General features: G+C 37.6%; 1 long non-coding RNA gene across 2 annotated transcripts in view; it reads left to right on the top strand.

Moving 5' to 3' along the window:
• The window catches only part of LOC135577252 (uncharacterized), a 123,095-nt gene that overhangs the window by 23,246 nt on the left and 76,415 nt on the right, over positions 1 to 23,434 (top strand). For both annotated transcript variants that reach the window (XR_010468834.1, XR_010468835.1), the window contains exon 2: positions 5,056 to 5,130. This is a non-coding gene — a long non-coding RNA (uncharacterized LOC135577252). The remainder of the gene's footprint in view (positions 1 to 5,055; positions 5,131 to 23,434) is intronic.

Raw genomic sequence — 23,434 nt, forward strand, 5'->3', positions numbered from 1 at the left:
CCTCTATACAACAGGTATGAGGCTCTGCAAGTGGAAGTCCAGTCAATGGCCAATGAAAATGAAGGACCACCTACATCACGGGTGCTCACAGGATCTGAAACATCTAACCCCCATATTACAACCCTCTCCACAAGAAAGAAAAGAGGGATTATAGTCTTAGGTGACTGTCTTCTGGGGGGTACAGAGGGTCCAATATGCTGGAAGGACCCTCCTCTTAGAGAGGTCTGCTGCCTCCCTGGAGTCCAGGTTAAGGACATCACCAGAAAACTTCCTAGCCTGGTACAGCCCTCAGACTACTACCAGGTATGGGTTTTCCATGTGGGTGGCAATGAAGTTGTGACCCATAGTCCAAGGGCAATTAAAAGAGACTTCAGGGCCTTAGGATGGTTGGTGAGGGAATCTGGAGCACAAGTGATTTTCTCCTCTCTTCTACCAGTTGCAGGCAGTGACATTAGAAGAAGCAGACAGGTGAACTCTATTAATATGTGGTTCTGTGGCTGGTATCACAGCCACAATTTGGGCTTTTTTGATAAGGGGATGGGCTACGTGGCAACGGTGCTGGTGTCAGGTGGAGTTCCCCTTTCACATACTGGGGAGCAGAGTCTTTGCACATAAGCTGTCAGGGCTCATTGAAAGGGCTTAGACTAGACATGATGAGGGAGGGGAATGTAATCAAGCTCACCTGTGACATGCTGAGGGATGAGAAAGTAGGCATAGAAGGGTGAGGTGAAGTGGGGTTTAAACTGATGAGCTTGGGGAGTGGGGTCCAAAGTAGTCATGCTCATGTAATCATGTCCAACTGGGCAATATGCCAGATCAACCAGAGCAGTGGCAAATATTCCTTAGCTGTGTCCCAAGACAAAAACCAGAAAGCCGACCACCTCAAGGGTACACATAGCTGCAGTGGATCTTTCTGCATCCCTCATGAGAAACCTGCATGCTTGAGTACTTCCCTGAAGTGTCTGTACACCAATGCACAGAGCGTGGGGAATAAACAGGAAGAATTAGAGATCTATGCACATTCACAGGGCCATCATCTCACTGCTATTATGGAGACGTGGTGGGACAGCCCACGTGACTTGAATGTTGTAATGGATGGCTCTGTACTTTTCAGGAAAGACAGGCCAGCAAGATGAGAAGGAGGAGTTACACTTTATGTGAGAGAGCAATTCTAATGCCTTGAACTCTGCCTAGGAAAGGATGAAAAATGGGTTGATCCTCGTGGGTAAAAATTAAGGGACAAGCTAACAAGGGGACACTGTTATGAGTGTTTACTACAGGCCGCTTGATTAGGAGGAGGAAGTTGATGAGGCTATCTACAGACAGCTGGAAGTAGCCTCACGATCACATGCCCTGGTTCTTATGGGAGACTTCAATCACCCTGGCATCTGCTGGGTTGGCAACACAGCTAAGCACGCATGGTCCAGGAAGTTTCTACAGATCATTGGTGACAACATTTTGACACGTGGTGGAGGAGCCAACGAGAAGAGGTGTGCTACTGGACCTTGTCCTAGCAAACCAAGAAGAACTGGTTGGAGATGTCATGGTTGGAGGCAGCCTCATCTGCAGTGACCATGAGATGGTAGAGTTCAGGATTCTGCATGGAGGAAGCAGGACAATAGGTAGAACTAAAACCATGGACTTCAGCAGGATGAACTTTGGCCTCTTCAAGGTCCTGCTTGGAAGAATCCCATGGGATAGGGCTCTAGAAGGTAGGGGGGTCCAAGAGAGCTGGTCCAACATCACTTCCAAGACTGATGCATTCCTATGAGGAAGAATTCAAGTAAAAGGAGTAAGGGGTCAGCATGGATGATTAAGGAACTCCAGTCAAAACACAGGTAGAATAAGGATGTTTATGTAATACGGAAAAAGAGACAGACCACCTGGGAGGAATACAAGGAAGCTGTCAGAGTATACAGGAATGTGGTAAGGAAGGCCACACTCCATTTGGAATTAAAGCTGGCTGGGGACATCAAGGACAACACGAGTGGTTTCTTCAAGTACACCAGCAGTAAAAAGAAGGTTAGGGAAAATGTAGGTCTGCTGCTGAATGAGGAGGGTGCCTTGGTGACTGATGATACAGAGAAGGCAAAGTTACTGAATGCTTTCTTTGCTTTTGTCTTTACTGCTAAGACAAACCCTCAGGAATCCCAGACCCTAGAGATAACAGAGAAAGTCTGACAAAAGGAAGACTTTCCCTTGGTTGAGAAGGATCAGGTTAGAAATAATTTAGACAAACTGGACATCAACAAATCCATGGGCTCCCATGGGATGTACCCAAGCGTGCTGAGAGAGTTGGCAGATGTTATTGCTAAGCCTCTCTCCATCATCTTTGATAGGTCTTGGAGAACAGGAGAGGTGCCTGAGGACTGGAAGAAAGCCAACATCACTGCAGTCTTCAAAAAGGTCAAGAAGGATGACCCAAGAAACTACAGACCAGTCAGCCTCACCTCTGTCACTGGAAAGGTGATAGAACAACTTATTCTGGGCGTTGCCTCCAAGCATGTGGAGGAAAAGAAGGTTATCAGGAGTAGTCAGCATGGGCTCACCAAAGAAAAATCATGTTTCACGAACCCGATAGCCTTCTATGATGGTATGACTGGCTGGGTAGATTTGGGAAGAGCAGTGGATGACATTCTCATAGGCAAACTCAGGAAGTGTGTGATGGATGAACACATGGTTAGATGGATCATGAACTGGCTGGATGGCAGAGCTCAGAGGGTTGAGATCAACGTGCAGAGACTGGTTGGAGTCCTGTAGTCAGTGGAGTTCCTCAGGGGTCAGTGTTAGGTCCAGTCCTGTTCAACTTGTTCATCAATGACCTGGATGAAGGGACAGAGTGTACTCTCAGCATGTTTGCCAACAGTACCAAACTGTGAGGAAGGGTTAACACACCAGAAGGCTGTGTTGCCATTCAGTGGGACCTGAACAGGCTGGAGGACTGGGCAAAGAAGAGCCTGATGAAATTTAACAAGAGCAAATGTAGAATCCTACACCTGGGGAGGAATAACCCCAGACACCAGTACAGGTTAGGGGCTGACCTGTTCGAAAGGATCTGGGAGCTCTGGTTGCAAAGAGGTTGATCGTGAGTCAGCAATGTGCCCTTGTGGTGAAGAAGGCCAGTGGTATCCTGGGATGCATCAGGAAAAGTGTGACCAGCAGGTTGAGAGACGTTCTTCTCCCCCTCTACTCTGCTCTGATAAGGCTGCATCTGGAGTCCTGTGTCCGGTTCTGGGCTCCCCAGTATAATAAGGACAAGGAATTACTGGAGAGAGTCCAGAGGTGGGCTACAAAGATGATCAGGAGTCTGGAGCATCTTTCTTAAGACGAAAGACTGAGAGAACTTCGTCTGTTCAGCCTGGAGAAGAGAAGGCTGAGAAGGGATCTTATCAATGTTTATAAATATCTCAAGGGAGTATGTCAAGGGAGGATGGAACCAGACTCCTTTCAGCGGTGCCCAATGATAGGACAAGGAGCAACGGGCACAAACTGAAGCACAGGAGGTTCCGTCTAAACATGAGGAGAAAATTTTTCACTTTGATGGTGACAGAGCACTGGAACAGGCTGCCCAGAGAGGTTGTGGAGTCTCCTTCTCTGGACACATTCCTGTGCAATGTGCTCTAGGTGAACCTGCTTTAGCATGTGGGTTGGACTAGATGATCTTAGGAGATCCCTTCCAACCCTAACCATTCTGCGATTCTGTGGCCTCTTATGCTTGTATACAAGAAAAAATATCACAAAACTGAAGCAGGTCTGCCTCCAGACCAGACTTTAGCTAAAGGTTCTTCCAGACAATCTATAAGCAGTGGAAGACTGCGGAAACAGGTCAGAGCTGTGTTTCCCCTGTCATAACTGTGTTCCAGATGTATACAAGGAAAGTACAGAATAGGCCTCAGTAACAGCACAGATGCTTTTAGAATGTTTGTATCACTGCAGTATTTCTATGCTGTATATTTTTACTTGCATTTGTTTGTGATATTTTGTTCTTCAGTGTTGTCTGCATAAAGTTTGCAGTGCTCTATTATATTGGTTTTGGTCAGCATATAAGGAAAGTATCAGGGAAGAGTTTCCAGCCAGTTCTTTTCCCAAGTTAAATTCAGTGGATATTTCAGATCACAGAAGGGGAAGGTAACATCTTTCCCAGAAGATCTACATGCTTATTGTTTCTTTTAATCTTGGCCATAAACCTGTGAGTGCTCAAACTGTACCCTCCATTCCCAGATTCAGCAATATGAGGAAGGATTTTTTTTCTTTGCTGTAGGGTGACCTCGTCCACCTGATGTTTGTTATGTGTACATTCCCTTCTGTTACTCACTATGAGACACAAAGATTTATTTGAGGCCATAATCTAGAAAGATAAGCAGAGATATTTTAATATTAATTTTATGTTCAAGCTGCTGATTTGGGAGTAAGTATTGACAATGGGACATATAATGGTATCAACATAAAACATCTTGAATGCAATAAATAAAAGGAACAGTTTTACTTTATGTAACATTATTAGTGTCAGCTTTCTGGTACATAAGTCATTGAGCTGAGGTTTCAGACCTAAATTTTTGTTTCCTCTGCAGGAAAAAGGATTTTAAGTCAACGAGATTTGATCTGTTAGATCTTGTATTCACACTGTAGCACATCTAAAGCTTTCTAGCACAAGAGAAAACATGCTAAAATATGTTGAAAACAGAATCTAGACTGTATATATTTATATTTATATTTATATTTATATTTATATTTATATTTATATTTATATTTATATTTATATTTATATTTATATTTATATTTATATTTATATTTATATTTATATTTATATTTATATTTATATTTATATTTATATTTTATTTATTTGTGTTTATGTTTATGTTTATGTTTATGTTTATGTTTATGGTTATGGTTATGGTTATACTTATTTTTATACTTATTATTATACTTATTTTATTTATCTTTATAATCTTTATTTTATTTGAATTTTTGTTGTTGTTGTTTAAGCCATTTCTATTAAATAGTGAAAAATATACAATATGTTCTGGGGGAATAACTTTTCTATTTCCTTTTCAGAAAAAGCTTAATAGAGGAGTAATATCATCCCACCCAAAGAGCATCCAGGTTTATATCATACACAATGAAAGAAAGGTAAAATACTTTATAAATGCCATTATTTGACTTGCTGCCTTGTAAAAGTTTTAAAATGTCTGCAGATGGTTTTTGCAATTTATGACTAGTGAATCTACCATGTGGGAAGGACTGCTGAACATGAGCTGCAGGCTTTGGCTCAAACAGACCTGGAATATAAAATCTGAAAATGAATGAAGGTATATTTTCTAGTTTCTACTTTTTATTTAAAATAATCAAGGAAAAACTTCTGGACAATTCTCCTACCCTTCTGGACACTCTTCTTACTCCTACCACCTGGCCTTATTCTGCAGTGGTCTTTGATGACATTCATAGCAGTGCAATTCAAGACCAGAGAACAAATGCAAATAGGTGGAAAAATTAATTTCTTTATTAAAATAATCTCATTATAGCTCACAGTTTTCTCAATACTTACAAGTTATTTCACCTGATAAAAACAAAAGGAAACCTTGCCATCAGTTACTATTCTGGATTTTCATGCTACTTTGTATTCTGAAGCTGATTAACAACAACAATTTGGAAAAAAAAAGACTAATGGCAATAGGAAACAAATAGAAATATATATGTCTCAAATCAGTACTCTTCCGGAACAGGTACGATTTTACTTCAACTGTAGATTTCATAAAAGCAGAAGCATCTTAAATATTGAACTTCTGGCTGGACCTTCTGAAGTACTGCCAAGTCATTAAATCACCTACGCTTTTCTTTAGGCCTCTGCTCACACAAAGAAAACATGTGCATGGGGAAAGCGAAGCATTAGAAAGTTTGACTTCACTATAAAAAGTGACAAACATCAATTATGTTATTGTTTGTTCATTTAAAAAAATTAAGTTATTCCTGTGTGTACTCTGCAGGCCCCCTCCACTATATAGTGTCTGACTGGGAAATGAACAACAAATTATTTCTTTTTCTTTTTTTTTTTTTAAATCTAATTTTTTCTTCTTTTAATATCACAATTAATGGTTTCTCAGCTTTCAGAAAGAAACTTTGTCTTCTTTTCTTTTATTAGGACTTTATGTTTTGTTAGTATCTGCCTATTAGAGAAGTGGCCTTTTCTCTGGCTGGTGCTTGCAACTTGAAACAGCTCTTGTTTAAAAGGCAAAAAATGAACATTTTGAAGGGGTGTTTATACAGTGTTTCTATTCTTGTGGCTGAAAGGTAGTGTTTTTTAATGTACAGTTTAAAAGGTTTTATGCCAAGTTGAGTCTTATACAGATACATTTCATTAAACCTGCAAGACTTTCTTTCTTACCCCATTAAATTCCATTATCAAATTTATCAGCCTGTGGCTTAAAGTGTTAAAGTTATACTACTAAAAACTGAGCAGTTTCTTTCAATTCCAAATACAATTTAAGATGAAACATAGCTATTTTCTCTGCCAGCTGTAAATCTTGTGGCAGGAAATGGTCCCAAAACTGCAAAATTCCTGTCCACCCAACAAACACTGATTTTCACAATGTGATCCATCTAAAAAATAAAACCAAAACCAAAAAGAAGTAGCGAACTGCCAAGGGTGATATTTAAAGGATTAAACAGAGACAAGTAGACCTGTTCACTCTACTTACATGAGTAAGTGAATAACAATTTTATCTTAGTTAGGTTTTCAGTCAGACAAAAATATAATTGCAGTTTTGTCTATATCAGACCCTTCTTTCACTTTCAAGCACACAGTCAAAGAAGAAAGACAACCTGTACAGAGTTTAAGGATGCACACCCTCAGATACTTGTTTTCATTCCCAAAATATCACTGTGTTTATCCCTTTTTCCCCATTGAGGAAAACCATAAGTTTCTCCTTCTCACAAACCCACAAATTGGCTTGCTTTTCAACAATGAAATAGTTCATGTGGTCTTTCAAAATGGATTTTAAAATTTGTGTGAGCTGACTTATCCAAGTGGATAGTAACCATCTGGACTTCTCAATAAATAAATATGCTTCAAGCAATGAAGACAGAACTCTGAAAGCAAAAAGGAGGTGTTGGCAGTTGCTAAGCTGCTTAGTCACCTTTCAGTCAAAAGGCATGGAGTTAGAATAATGTCTTTTATACTTGCAATAAGCCTGGTACTTAAATACGTGCTATTTCTTCCAGTTTTGATATAGCCATTAAAGCTCCTTCCAGTGAAACAAATTGGCCCATCACAGTCAGCACATATCTCTTGGTATTGTAAATGACCTGGCTGTGTTATTACCTTATTGATTCTTATACTGAAGTGAGATAGTTTTTCTTGACTGATACCGAAGTACCTACATGTTAAGGTCTCAAAGCTCATCTCTCTGGGGATGATGGACATGTCATGTGCTTTACAGATCCTCCAAATTACTCTTTAAAGAAGATCCGCTGGTTCAGTGCCATCATGGTTGGAAAAATAGTTGCTCCAAAAGATGACAGGACTAAGGCATGAATTTTATGTCTGCACTGTGCAGTGCAGGAATGGGAGCTATTAGTTTAATCCAATCTGGTGCAGCAGTTCTAACTAAATGCATTCAGGGGTAGATGGTACTAATTATGGTTCCCAAAGAACTACATGATTGTATTGGCAAAGTGTTGCACTACATCTAAGAAATCCTGCCTCTTCTTAAAGTAATTTTGTTTGAAAAGGAAGTGCAAGTCTCTGCATTTCTGAATGATGAACAAGAACATGAAAGTTCCTTCAGACCCAGAATCTGGTAAATGTCTATGAGGAATAAGCAGATCTTAGGGTTCTGTGTTGCTTTCTGAGATGCTGCATCCAGTTCAATTCTACACAGGAGAGCACTTTAAATTTTCATCAGCAGCTTTCAGCCAAAATTCAATGTATTATACAAAGCCTTCTTTAAAGACTTGCTGGCCTGCCCTTCTGCCGGTTTGTGGTGTCATCATTCTTCCTACTCTACTTGCCTTTTACAATAAGGATCATTCTGATTAAAAAAATTCATTTTATTTACAGAGAAATGCAGCAGAATATCATTTAGAGAGCAGGCAGACCCCCCCCCCCCCAACTTCATGACAATCACTTAAGTAACATAAAATTGCAGATGCCCCAGCAAGTTGTATGTGACTGATAAGGTAAAAAAACCTCACCCTGAACTAGTGTATGAAGGTAAATTTTAAAGACAGGAAACTTAGTGACCTCTCAGTATTCAATTGACACTAAACAAATAGAGCAAATTGCTTAAATAGGCTTTTTGAACAGAACAGAATAGAAAAGAATTATTTCCATTTGCCCATCAGGGTCATTTGTACAGCATTTTTCTCTGCTGCTTGGTTTCCTCATGTGTCTTGAGAATGATGGATGCTCCAAATGATTTTATTTCTCCTCTTGGAACAAAATGTTCCTCTAGATCATCTGTGGGATGTTATGACCTTTCACCGATTATGTCTTAAGGAAACATTTAACTTGTTGGTGATGAAAACCTCTCCATTGTTTTAATTATGTTCTCTGTGTAGAGTTGGTTGTATAGGAATAGCTCAGCTGAGTAAGTATGTGTGTATGTAAGTATGTAAGTGTGTAAGTACAGTTATAGGAGACTTTTGCCCAATGTGCGAAAGGTGTGTCTTCATTTGAGACTTCTGTGATAGTTAGGCCGATCGTCTGCATTCCCTGTCGTGTCGGGAGGTCTCAATAGATCACTGTCAACAGACATAACTTGACTTCTTTGCACAGGGCAGGGAAGGGAGTCTAGCAGTTTACATCTGTTTTCTCCCCTGCTGATTAGGAGCCAGTCAGACCGAGAACTATGAAAGAACTGGTGAAAATGAACAAAACAAGTGAAATATTGAGATAAACTGTCATTCTTCTAATTCTAACTGATCTCAACAGAGAAGTGTCTCATGTGATTTGCTCTGGTGAGGTGCCATCCCTTTTACAGAGGGGTCAGTGCTCTGGGGTTCTCAGAAGGCTTGATAAAAAGTATGCTTGGCTACATTGCATCTTGGTAGTTACTCAGAACCCAGGCAAACATAAAGGTTTAAAGCACTCAGGCGAAAACCAGGAGAACTGTCTGTGATCTCATGCCCTACTTACCATTGCTGTTTAGCTCCCTTTATGTCATTTGCTGTTAAATGTCTCGTGCAGGTGGCAAGAACTGACAGCAATATGAAGATGATCACTACAAAGAATGTGCAGGCATTGAAGATAGGTGAAATCTTGTACGCTATTTTATTTCTAACATATAAATGTTCTCTAAGTGCTTACACTGAGAGGTACAGCAGTCTTATCTTATTGTGTCAGAAAAGTTAGTGTGTTGTGGTTGCAGATGAGGTCTACAGCAGATGTGAAGTAAAACACTCTTGATTTGGTCTCCATTAAACAGAAGAGGTGCAGTATACAGAGGAATGGATGATTTTGGTTACAGAATACAATTAGTCTAATGAATTAATATTATGAGGATTGTATTTGGTTTGAAAGACTTAAATTTAGACGTTTACATGTAGATTGTGATGTATGAGTTAGGTGAGAAAGCCTTGCAGGCATGAGCTGTAATTGCCCTTCAGGCAGCACTTCTTGTATTAATGAGATATATCTATTGAATATAATGAGAGTTAGACAAGAGCAGGTAGACACCTAAGTGTAATTGTCTTAGTTTGGAGCCAACTCATGGTGCCATGTATGGAGTACAGTGTCTCACATCATCCAGGGAAAAGACTTTAAAAGTAAAAATGGACAGGTACACTCTAAATAACAGCTTTTGCAAGTAGACAAGTGTGAACTGAGTTATGTGTGAGTACATGATGTAGTCTGGCTATGTGCAGAGGGGATTTGTGCAGCGAGATCACTAGTGATGCAAAGGATATGGTAGCTCAAGGAACAGGTGTAATTTTTCTATGTGTTGATATGCACATTTCCAGTTTGGGTCATGGTACCTCAAAACACAGAAATTTAATGATATCTCAGTTTTAGTAGAAATATCTGAGACTCATTTAAAAAAAAAAGTATGGATCATGAGCAGTCCTTTTGAGATAAAAAAACTAGGAAGAGATTGCCAAATACAAACTTCATCTTCTATGTAAGAGGTTGTGGTTTTAAACTTTTGAGCTTTTCCATTTAATCAAACAGCTGCAGCGATAGTGACAGCCAAAAGTAAACACTGCAAAAACCGTAAGTGAAATCTTAGATAAAAGAGAGCATTTTAAAAATTTTATTTTATTTTATTTTATTTTATTTTATTTTATTTTATTTTATTTTATTTTATTTTCAGGAGACAAAAGTACAGTTTTGATCAAGATATGTTTGTGGAACTTGTCTGATGAGGTGAAGTAAATGTTGCTTTACAGATGTATACAGTGAGTGATAAAGGGATTACTCCTTGCTTATTTATGAGCAATTTAAATGGAATGATCTTACCAGAAAGAGAAGAAGATCTTGGACACTTTTATTTATGAGCTTTTATCTTTTCCCTGGAACACTGAAGGGTGTGGAGGGTGCACAGCATATAACACATTACTTTTTTAAGCCATTACTATTTTTCTTCAGATTTTCCTTCTTTACCTAGCAGTCTCTTCAAATTATTAAGAATTACTGAACAAGTTTCACCAGAGCATCCACTGGCGGTGTGCTTAAAGCAGTGCGAACACATGCTAGTGAGTACCTTTAAGAAGTGTTGTTTACATTTCTGCTGTATATGTAGGAATCTGGCCAAATGTTCTGCTGTAGCCTTGTCACTCCACATGTACAGTCATGAGAACAAAACATCCAATCGAGCTTTTTTTTAGAGGTGGTTTGCAGCTTCTACACTATCATGGTCGTCCCTGAATGGCTGTCTTTTTTTTTTTTTTTAGAGCCATCTTATTATGTTCTGTGATTCCATAATAAGTATTTCAGATGCATTTTACAGAGCTGTGGACAAATAAGCCAGGTAACATAGGTAAATATATACTCTGGAACGATGTGCTACAGGCTTGAAAGCTGAGAATACACCTGTCACTGATTCTCTGTCTCTTTTTCTTCAGCTGAAAGAAAAGATTAGCACAATTTGGCCTAAAATATGTAATTTATAGATAAATTTGACTTTTGAAAAGAAATATGCTCAGTAAACAAATGAGAATATCAAAGGTGCTCTTGCATTTTAAGAATTATCAAGGATCTGGGAGCATGCAAGAATGAAAATACAGACCAGGGAACTGACAAGGGAAACTGAAGAGCTATTACAAAAATCTGAAACTGAATTTCTCCTTCTTATATAACAAAAACTATTGACAAATGAAATATCTGTAGATTACGTAATAATATGACACCAAGCTGGGAGAAGTGCCACCATCCAGCGAGACCTGGACAGGCTGGAGAGCTGGGCAGGGAAAAAAATAATGAAATATAACAAGGGCAAGTGTAGAGTCTTGCATCTGGGTAGGAACAACCCCAGGTTACAGTATAAGTTGGGGAATGACCTATTCAAGGTCAGTGTAAGGAAAAGGGACCTGGCGGTCCTGGTGGACAGCAGGATGACCATGAGCCAGCACTGTGCCCTTGTGGCCAGGAAGGCCAATGGCATCCTGGGATGTATTAGAAGCGGGGTGGTTAGTAAGTCGAGAGAGGTTCTCCTTCCCCTCTACTCTGCCCTGGTGAGACCGCATCTGGAATATTGTGTCCATTCCTGTGTAGCCTCATCTAAACATTCCTGCTCTGGCAGGGGGATTGGACTGGATAATCTTTAGAGGTCCCTTCCAATCCTTAACTTTCTGTGTCTGTGTGTCTGTGTGTAATAAATACTCATTTAATTTTGCATCACTATATGTGATTACTATATGGAAAGCTTCAGTAACAACTGTTTTCCAGTCATTATTCCATGTGAAAATGTACTCTGATTGTTTATGTTGTGTCTAGTGACTGTGACAGCAGTATCCAGGGGTTAGTTTTTATTAATTCAAAAGCTTAATTTGCTATTAAAGTTAGCATTTAATAAGCATCTACTGCCCTAATTCTGGTGACAACAATGTGACTTACAAGACAATTACTTTTTACCTTGGGGAGGGGGTATGTGTGTTAAGTGAGTCAGAAGAAGTACAGAGAGAGATGCTACCAAACCTTACTCCTTCCATTCCATTTTTTCTCTGTAAGTTGGTAAAAAATATGTACTCGGTACAATAGTTTGGTTTCAATAATTTGTTTTAGGATTATTTTTACATGTTGACCTAAAATTTCTCATTTGGAGAAAGAAAAAGATTGGAGTGTCAAAATGATTGAAATGGTCCATTTTGAATTTGTGGACCAGGAAGTTCCAATTTCTTGTTTCAACCACTTTCTGTTCTCCCTTCCATCTCTTTTTTTTATTTTTTATTTTTTTTTTTTTTTTGTGAAGGTACTTGGAAAAATTTTATTCTTCAACGCCTTTAACCAGGCTAGTCTTGAAAATGTGAAAATGTTCTGGATGATCTCCGTTTAACTTAACCTAAAGTGTCTTCACTGACAGGGCTTCCATACCCCACCTACTTGGGCTACTACAGAGGTTAACCATGAATGGAAAGGTTTTCTTTATACCTAACCTAAACCTTCCAAACTTGTTACTTAGGCAGTCCATAGTGTAACTAAAACCCAGTGCTAACTGTTTATTTTCAGACTGTAAGGAGTTTTGTTGTGTCCTTGTTCTGGCTTTCACTCTTTTGGGGTGAAAGCAGTGTAAATACATTTATAGGTCAAAATCAGAATAGATTACATCAGTGGATTTACTTTCTAAACATATGACAAGGCAGCATTGATTATCCAGAAAGACAGTTCATGTGTCTTTTTCTTTTTTGATCAAGAAAGAACCTATATTTTAAAAAATAGTTGTCAAGCTTCCTTGCCAAAAAGAAAGACTGGAATCAAGTGCTATAATTTTTTTCTGTGTCTGGTTTTCTTCTCCTGTTGCATAACTAAGTCATCGCTATCTTGCAGGTTGTCTTCATTTTATTTCCCCGTGAGAAAAACTCAGATAAATTCTACATTTCTTTTTCACCTCTTTCAAAATAGTACACAGTTAGGCAATCCAATCACAGAAGAAAAAATGCCAACATATTATTTAATTGACTAATGAAACAGAAAATGGAAGTGAAGAATATCCAGCATTCAGGTGCATAGTAGAGTGACTAGGTTACGAGATACACTTACATTAGCATTTTTTTTAAAGGCATCTCTTCTCAAACAGTTTCAAAGTACTTGAAAATTGTGTAATGATTGTGATCAGTTCCAATGACAATTCCTTAGGGAAGAACAACAATATCCTTGGTAGTTTTAAAACATTTTTCTTGCTAAAACTGATAGTTGATTTTATCCCTCTTTGTTTCCAGAATTTCTTTATGTCCTCATACTAATGAAGTATGGAGAAGAACATTGCTTCAAACTTCAATATTTTCTTTATATTGCTGGCAGTAAAATCCAACTGTTAGTATTTCACTAATAATAGCATTTACATTGTCTACTGTTAATCAATATGGATCAATAGATGAATATACAGTAGTCTTTTAAGTTCATATAAAGTTATCTGGGAACCCAATTCCCATATCAAGGTCAGAACTTGTGGATGATCCAAACTAGCCTTTCAGAACAAGTGAGTGGGTTGGAATGCTATTATACATCCATTGTCTGTTCTGAGTACTAACTTATATTCATTAGGTTAACTTTGTCTAATGGTAGCTTGTGAGCGTTTGATATATTTATGCTTTAATCTGATAAATTAAATAATCATTTGAATCTTTTCTGATCCTGTAGTTCAATAGGTCTGTGCAGGACTGTAGTTAAATTACCTCCCAGATAAATTAAATTGAATCATTTGCCTTTTTTTCACATCTCTGGATCTTAATAGCAGAACTTAACATGATTTTTCTGAAATGAAAGGAGACATTTAGATAAAAGGCCAGGAGTAAGTTCAGGCTTAGTCTCTGGGGGTTTTTTGTGTATGTTTTTGAAAATGAGTGTGTTAAAAATCTTACATAAATAACAAATTGTCTGTGGCTTTTGTGATTCCAAAGTCTGGGCTAAATTTTATACTGGAGAGTGATACTTACACCAACACACCATTAAGCATATTGTTTATAAATAGAGAAGGGCTCGTGGGAAACATGTTGATTGGAGGTTGTCTTGGGTTTAGTAATAATGAAATGATTGAGTTTACTGTCCTTGGAGAAGTTAGAAGGGTGGTCAGCAGAACTGCCACTTCGGACTTCTGAAGGGCAGACTTTAACCTGCTCAGAGGGCTGTCTCCGTGTGCCGGAAGGCGAGCCAACAGGGAAGGAGGCTGACCTGGCTGAACAGAGAGCTGTGGCTGGAACTTAGAAATAAAAAGAGAATTTATAACCTTTGGAAGGAGGAGCAGGCCACTTAAGAGGAATACAAGAAATCTCTGAGGTTCTGCAGGGAGAAAATTAGAAGGGCCAAAGCCCGACTAGATCTGAGCCTGCCCACCACTGTGAAAGGCCACAAGAAGTGTTTCTATAAATGTATTAGCAACAAGAGGAGGGCTAAGTAGAATCTCCATTCCCTGATGGATGCAAGAGGAAACACGGTGACAGAAGATGAGGGAAAGGCTGAGGCAGTAAATGCCTTCTTTGCCTCAGTCTTTAACAGTCAGAACAGTTGTGGTCCAAGTACCCAGTCCCCTGAGCCAGGAGACAGGGTTGTGGAGCAGAACAAAGCCCCAATAATCCGAGGGGAAATGGTTAGTGACCTGCTACACCATTTGGACACCCACAAGTCTACTGGGCCAGATGGGATACACCCAAGGGTGCTGAAGGAGCTGGCAGAGGTGATCACTAAGCCACTTTCCATTACCTATCAGCAATCTCTGCTAACTGGGGAGGTCTCAGTTGACTAGAAGTTGGCTAATGTGATGCTCATCTACAAGAAGGGCCAGAAGAATGATCTGGGGAGCTACAGACCTGTCAGTCTAAACTCGGTCCTGGGCAAGGTTATGGAGTAGACGATCTTGAGTAACATCACACGGCACATGCAAGAGAAGCATATGATCAGGTCCAGTCAACATGGGTTTATGAAAGGTAGGTCTTGTTTGACCAACCTGATCTCCTTCTACGACAAGGTGACCCACCTAGTAGATGAGGGAAATGCCATTGATGTTGTGTACTGTATTTCAGTAAAGCCTTTTACACCACGTCCCACAGCATTCTCCTGGAGAAGCTGGCAGCTCATGGCCTGGGTACTCTGTGATCGATAAAAAACTGTCTGGATGGCCGGGCCCAAAGAGTTGTGCTGAATGGAGCAAATCCAGTTGGCAGCTGGTCATGGGTGGTGTTCCCCAGGGCTCAGTATTGGGGCCAGTTCTGTTTAATTTCTTTATCAGTGATCTGGATGAGGGGTTTGAGCACACCTATAGTAAGTTTGCATATGACACCAAACTGGGTGGGAGTGTTGATCTGCTGGAGGGTAGGAATGCCATACAAAGAGATCTGAACCAACCCACAGTTAAAGTAATGCAAGGAAGATTTTGAAAGTCACTGCTTTTTGAATGCATCAAACAAGAATAGATTTTGTCTGCTGCTGGGCTTTGAGAGCTTCACTTGTCTTTATGAGAAGATTTTAACTTCCAGGTTTATTCTAAGTTTATTTTTGCTATAGAGAAGGTTGCTACATAAATATGCTATTGAACCATGCTTGGCTATAAGACAGAGCACAATATTGAGGACAGGATATAATTACAGTGATTACAGTATTCAATATATTGCAAACATTAAATCCGTACACAATTTTTTCACTTTATTTTGCTTCTAGCTTTCATGCTATCACTCATTCTGCTGTGCAGTACTTATTATTAGGTTTTATGACTCTATCATAAGACTTTGTGTCCTATTTAGAATACTCTAGGCCTAACAGCAGAAAACCCTGACTCTGCATTAGCTTCACTAGAATTATACACATTTTCAACAGCTATGGAATTGGCTCTCCATGTTTTTATCAGGCTGGTATAGTCCAGGCCATCATTAAATTTCATTATATTTTGCAAAAGTGGCACGTTGTGTGCACTATGAAATACTTACATGACAGAACATAAAGCATAGGGCTCTCTTTCCTGTTGCAGAAAATTAGGATGTAGGTCCATGGTCTTCAGAGTATGTACTGCATTCCTATAGCCTGAGAGTCTTGTTCAGTCTATTTGATAAAAATAGAATGAATGTTCTAATTTAGAAGAATTGTTACGAGCAACTCAGATTCAAATGTGGGGTCCTTGATAAACGCACTTTTGGTGACTCTTCAGGCAATACAAATGTGTCATGCATTTGATAATCCAGCAGCTGATGTGCATGTCTGATTCCTTGGGAAACTGCAGACAGTGGATCATCTGCAATTAAATGTAGGTACACTAGCCACAGTTGTACAGTACTGGTGCCTGATGCCCTAGCCTGGGGCTGCCCCGGCTGCTGCCATGTCCTGCCCTGCTCCATCACTCCCTCCTTCAGCGAGCTGCCAGCTCTCTCCTTCTTAGTTAATTAACTTTAGGAAAGGTGAAAAGACTTCCAAGCAAATGTGAAATGCAATTCAGATCCAGTTACAATTCAGAAGTGATGGAGTGGAGCTGTTTTTAAGCCTCAAAACCACACAAAATAAAATTGTCATAATGAGAAGCCATGTATAAAACAGCAAAGATCCTGCATTGCAACAAAAACACTAGCCCAGTTTCAAAAGACCCTACTACCACTCCCTTATAATTAATGCAAAACTCATGGCAGATTACCAGATGGCAAACAACAAATATATTGCATACATATTGCCTTTCAAATATTTTGCTTCTATGTCCTGGCTGCCAGAGAATGCCAGTGGTAGCATAAATATGTCATTTATAATTTGTCAATTTGCCCTACTAATGACAGAAACTGTGACTATCAAAGATAATTTTAAAAGATTTCTTAAATAATACCTGTCACTTAGAAATTAATTGAAGAGTCCTATTTAATAAGGAATAAATGCAGCACTGCTTGCAGATAAGCTATGTGATATTAGACTGGAAAGACTGATATTTTTAGCTGAATCAAACATCAGTAAGTATAGTCCAGGCAAGTTAAATACACAACTCAGAAACTCACTTTTTTTTTGACCTTTATACTTTTTCTTTTATGCCCCCTCCCAATTAGCCCTTTTACTATCAGAATGAAACTCAGGCTTTGAAAAAGATGTGAGACATCACTGTTGTGTGGTGTGGGAAAACCATGTAGACTCTTTGATATTTTCATTAGATTAAAGGTGCTTTGTGATCTTAAAAAAAAAAATCCAAGTTTTGAGGTTTGCTTTCATATATTAGAGGAAACCTCAAAGAATGAACAAAGTATGAGATATGTGGGACTAGAGTCACACTTGCTGTGGCTTGATTGGTCTCAATTTGGTGTACACTCTTTCTACATTCAGTCATGCCTGACTCTATAGGATAAGTACAACAATAACCTGAGGAATAAAGAGCATTAATCAGTTTCACTACAGGTAAAGAGTTAAAGTTCTAAAAATGACCTGGTTGTAATGAATACACTGCAAGCATTCTAGCTTTTTAGTAAAACATCAGTTTATCTTTTTTTTTTTTTTAATATAAAAGTGCAATATTTTCTTTTTCCTGGAAAGTATAGAAATGTATTGAACAACCTTTGCTCACGGTAAAGGTTTTCTGACTTTAATAAATATGTATCAGGTACTCTGATTAATATGACTAATGGATTTAGATTTGGTTGACCTGATAGTTGGCAGATTCTTTTTAATCAACAACCAGCCATTTCTTAGAGAAATATATGTATACTGGAAACTATAGTGTGTAACAGTGCTTTTGCATCATGAGAGGGCACCCAGGTGGTGTAACAAATACTGCTTAGTGTACTTGAATGATGACAGACACTCCTACAGAGCAGTGTAAGTGACTGCAGAGTCCAGGAATGCTCCATTACAAAGTTGGATTGTAGAGAACTGAACGTCAAGGGTTTGGTGAGACACTGAACAGTAGGCTAACCTTGGCTGCTGATATCAATTGTATAAGGTACCTTAAGGTGGGAAATCAGTCAAGAAAAGATGTGATAATCTTTTATCTTATTTCTGGATTCATTAGCAGAATTAAAAGCAAAGGTAAACATTAGAAGAAATAGTACAAAATAAAGACAGGAGATAATAGAAGCACAAAGGATTAAGTAATATGTATGTTCATGGTTTTGGACATATAAACTCTTAAACCAGTACTTTTCTAAAATTCTGAATGTTTACTATTTTTTCCTACAAAGACTAATATTAATTCTCGTAATTTTATAACAATCACCACTGAAATGTAGGGTGAAAGACTTGTCACCTATCTTTTCTTAGATATAATTAGATACTGTTTCTGTGCTACCTAGACTCATTCTGCACTCAATGAATAGAAGTCAATACTTGTGGAGAGTGGGTTAGTCTATCTGTTTCTGTCAGTTATCTTACAATGGATGAAATTGCCTTCTAGAAGTACGTTGATTATAAAGGAAGATTATGTGAATTGCTTAGAGTAGTTAGCTGGCTTGCAAAGACTGGCTAGATTGACCCTCAACTGCAACTCTTGGCCTGGATTTTAAGAAAAATGCAGTTGGATTTTCTTTCCATATTGGTTTAGAGACTGCTGAGAATAATTTTTTAAAAACAGGCTGGCCTCATCAATATACATAAATCCAGCAGAAATGAATCATTTCAATCTCATCTACAAAACCCAGCAAAATGGAGATGTTGACAGCTTAGAAGTACCATGAACTTGTCTTCTTCAGGACTCGCAATATGAATTTGTTATGCAGTGTCTCTCAATAAGAAAAAGCAAGAAAAAATTTGGTTTGTGAATTCATCATGTATTAAATTTAGAAATAGATGGAAAATGACAAATCAGAAGGGAAAATTAGTAACCAAGAGCAATCTGTTTTGAAATAACTGAAGTGAATGGCAAAAAGGTTATTGACTTCCATGGAAGCCAAATTTTTCTCTTCAGTTTCTAAGTAATGTAAAAATTATTTTTCTAATTAAATGATGAATGATGGAGATGGAATTAATTTTTCACAGTGAAAACAAAGCTCTGTATTGACAGGATTTTTGAACTACATAATTCTGGAAATACCTTGTTAAACTCTCTGGAGACAAAAAATTATGGAGTTTCCATCCTTTACCTCTCATCCCACAAGCATCATGTGTGTAGAGGAGCAGTAGTGGAGAGCAAACATTCAGGAGAATATATCCATAAGAAAACTTACCAAAAGAAATGAGAAAAAGAATGTTGTATAGCTGGAAAAGGCTGAATGAAAGGATAATTACACCTATTTCCTCAGTCACATTGAAGTGTAATTTGCCCAAGAAAACACAAAATGAGATTTTCTGCTAGATTCATAGGAAAAATATATTCATATGATGCTTTGTGACTTTTTTTTTTTTTTTTTTTTGACCTACAAGGCAGTTCCTAACAATTCCAATAGAATGGAACAATCAGGAAAAAAAGCTGAAATGTACCATACAGCTGGCTATAAATTTTCTGAGTATTTCTTCCAGGGAAATAAAGTCACTCCATTTCCTGGAATTTGTTTCAGGCAAGGTTGAGTTTACTTTGGTAAAGTAGACTTTAATTTGGTAAAATTCAGTGAAGAAGGGGGGCTAATAGAAACTAATGTAATGGTAATACAAGCTGAAGAGCAAAAGCAAAACCCTAGAAGATGATACTGTATCTAAAAGACCAATAATGGAAAAATCAACATAATAATGTTTTTCTGGGAATAATTAGAGTAGTTTGTTGTTGTTGTTGTTGTTAATTTGTCTGTTTGTTTGTTTTTCAATAAAAGCAAGAGGTGGTGAGGTAGGAATTTTTAGATAGAAGGTCGCTATCTTTTTTTTTTTTTTTTTTTTTCAAAATTTAGTTTCTCATTTTTCTAGTAATTTAACTCTGGCTCTCAAGTTTTCTTACCATCTCCAGTAAGCTCTGTTAAAGAGCTTAAAAAAATGTGTTTTAACTTTATTTCAAACTGTATTGATAATGTTACATATAAGAAGATTTGTTCTATATAATGAAAGGGTACTACAGCAACTAGTTCTTTTCAGAAATGGAATGACATAGGATATAACTTGATAGTAAGTTGATAGAGGTTGTTTTGGTTTGGTTTGTTTTGGTTTGTTTTTTTGTGTTTTTTTTTTTTTTTAGGATAAGTTTCATTAAGTTTTCAGGATTTTACTAATATTCCTATTTATATGATCAGATATATATGTATAAAAACATCTGGATGGAGCCAATGTAGTTAGCTGCATGATCTTTTCTGCCATTAAACATCACAGGCATTTTAAAAACCACAACTTGTATAGCAAAAAAAAACCCAAACAAAACAATTTTAGATAGATTGTCAAACTTCAAATACTCATAATTATCAGGTTTAACTCTGTGGTCATCTTCTTTGAATGTGTGGGAATAGAACTCAAAGCCATTAAGCTATTTGTAGCTACCCAGTTACAGGTCTCGTTGAAAATCTTAGTAGGGTGTCCTGTAACTTAGCTCAACCTTATATTTGCTCATTATTTAATGGCAATTTTGGAGCTATCCCTTAGGCAGCACAATTGCTGACCAAAGTAAAAAATGAAATAAATGGAAAGGAAATTAAACTCTCTTATATAGAGCTCCAAAAGAGCTCGTGTGTGGAGCTCAGAATCACTGTGAGGAATTTCCCAGGAGACAAACATCTCTCCCATTTGATGAAAATAGTTTTGACTACTGAAAGTTGAAGATAAAAATGTTTGCAAAGAAAAAATCCCAACATTAAGTAAATAGGTCAATAAAGATATCTGGTGTAACATATGCACAAATGTTTTAATGCAGAAAGGGGTCTTGTGTTGTAACATTAAAACCAGCAGAGCACTTTTCTAAAGTTCTTCTAGAAGAGTCTTTTAAATTATTGATGTTTTAATGCATTAAGAAGTCAAAGATATTTATGGTTGCTGGATTCTATCAGAATAAGTCTCTGGAGTACTGAGGGATATTTTGAAGTACAGTAAGAGCAGGCTTTCTGCTTGAAAAATCAATTGTAAGTTACACTTAATAACTTTAATAAAAATAAGAGAAAAAGTTCTTTGCCTTTCTGCAGGAAGAAAAGCATTTTTGCTACCAAAACTATGATTTCTTTCCTTTTTTTCCTTACCCCCAAAATCAATAAAACCCTTCTTGTTCCCAACCCACTTATCTGAAAAATCCATCACCACATCATATCGACATGCTGCTGATCTGTCCATTCATGTGCCTTTACAAGATTTCACTGGGATTGCTCAGGGGTGTTCTATCATCACATTTTCCTCACCAGCAGTAATTATCATCTGCAGCATGCAGGGACTAGCACTGTGGAGCCTGTCCAGAAAGGTAACAGGCATTGCAAAGATGATACCAGACTGGAGCCATGTATTACCTCTGTTCCTTTAGACTACTTTTCCTGACATCTGAAGGCCACTAGTGGATTTGAAGTATTAAAGGGAAGCATACAGAAAATAATCGGATATTTTTTCCTGTGTACAGAGGTGGACATTAGATATATATTTCTTATAGTTTTAATATTTTCATGAAATTTCTATGATGACACTCTCTGGAAAGATTTTATTTGGACTACCAAGAGCTGCCTTTGCAAATGTTTCACATCTTGGGCCATTTGATACCTTTCTGTGAAAGCAGCCAAAAACTAGTTGTGTCTGTGAAAGTGGATTTTATAGTATTTTCCTTTAAAAATATGTCTGTTTATAGTTCTGGTCACTCCCTAACAGAGAAATATAATACTATAGCTTCACTAGAAGTAATATCTTCTTTTAAACATCACAAACTACTTAAGGATTTCACTACTGCAGTACAATTCTTCCTTAGTTTATGCAGATCAGGTGTGTCCACAGTGATGTGGGACTGTTGCTAAGCACAGTAGATTGAAACTGGCTTATTTGGGAGTAAAGCAGTCCTCAACTGCACAAAAATTAAGGAAAATTCCTGTGATACCATGGAACTTGTTGTTGTTGTTGTTGGTTGGTTGTTTCCCCACATTGGTTTATTGGGGACTGTACTGATGAGAAAATAGCTCCTTTGGTAAAATCACAATTTGATTTGTCACAGGAAGAGATTTTTTTTACTGAAATAGGTAGTGAAAAAATGAACATTGCTTTTTTTGTGGAGGTTGATTTGCCTGGTAATCTGATGGTATTTTTTCTAGATACCTTCAAAAAGATTACCAGGTCCAAATCACTTCCTAAAAAGTACATATATATAAAAAAAGCCAAACAAACAAACAAACCACCATAAACCATCTTTCCTTGGAAAGGGATGTCTTAATTTGACACAAGATCTTTGTTTTTTCTCGTACATGATCCACCACAGAATCTTCGTGCAAATGGGTTTATTACTCATTTACTTGTGTGGTAGGAGTATACAATTATTGGAACAAAATATTACTTATAATTTAAAAATGTTTTGTCTAACATCTGTGAAAACTTTTTTTCTCAAAATAAGATCTCTGTAAAACAGTTCAGTAATTCAGCATTTTCAGTAGTTCAAGGATGAGAATCTAGTGTAGTTGAATTGCAATAAATAAAATTTTACAATCATAACTGTTAGTTTACGAAACAGACCATTACAAAGTATAATATAACATACATATGCTTGAAGACGTGATGTTTTTCACTTTATAGAATTTCTTATTTTCAAAACTGTGCTTAATTATTCTTTTTATTGGAAATGTATGTTCATTAAAATTAACCATGAAACCAAGAGTACACTGGAAATTATCAGATCATGTTGGTGAAGACATAAATTTTATAAAGCCAGCAGCCTCTAGAAGGTATCACTAGAATGTTTATGGTGATCTTAGTAGATTATGGAAAGAACTGGGAGCAGGTAAAAATGTTATAAAATGTTTGCTATCCACAGCAAGTATCTCCTAATCTAGGCTGCAAATGTGTCAAGTAAAGCAATTCTATCTTCTATCCTCTCTTATAACTGCTGAAGTCCTAGTGTCTTTAATGGGACCTTCTTCACTTTTTGCTGATGACAGGAATGACTCTGCAGTCCAGCTTCATGATTCATTACACCACCACATATGTGTGGACTATCAGTCAGTGTAATTTAAAAATATTAAAGAATCTTAGCTTATAAAGTGCAAAACAAGTTGTAAAGCTGTGACTGTTAGGACAAACAATTGAAAAAGAAACCTTCCTGTGTTCCTTATACCTTTCTCTGAGGAAAATATGATTTACTCCAACATAGGCAGGCATGCCCATGATTGTATGTGCAGAGATCTACTAAGAAAATATATTTTAAATGGTATTGCTGTTACTAGGTAATTTATGTTGGAGAAAATAACTGCTTCGGGTTTTTTATGCTCAGTACTCACTTCAGTCAACAGAAATAATGTATTACTA

The sequence above is a fragment of the Columba livia genome, chromosome Z (genome assembly GCF_036013475.1).
Source record: "Columba livia isolate bColLiv1 breed racing homer chromosome Z, bColLiv1.pat.W.v2, whole genome shotgun sequence".
NCBI lineage: Eukaryota > Metazoa > Chordata > Aves > Columbiformes > Columbidae > Columba > Columba livia.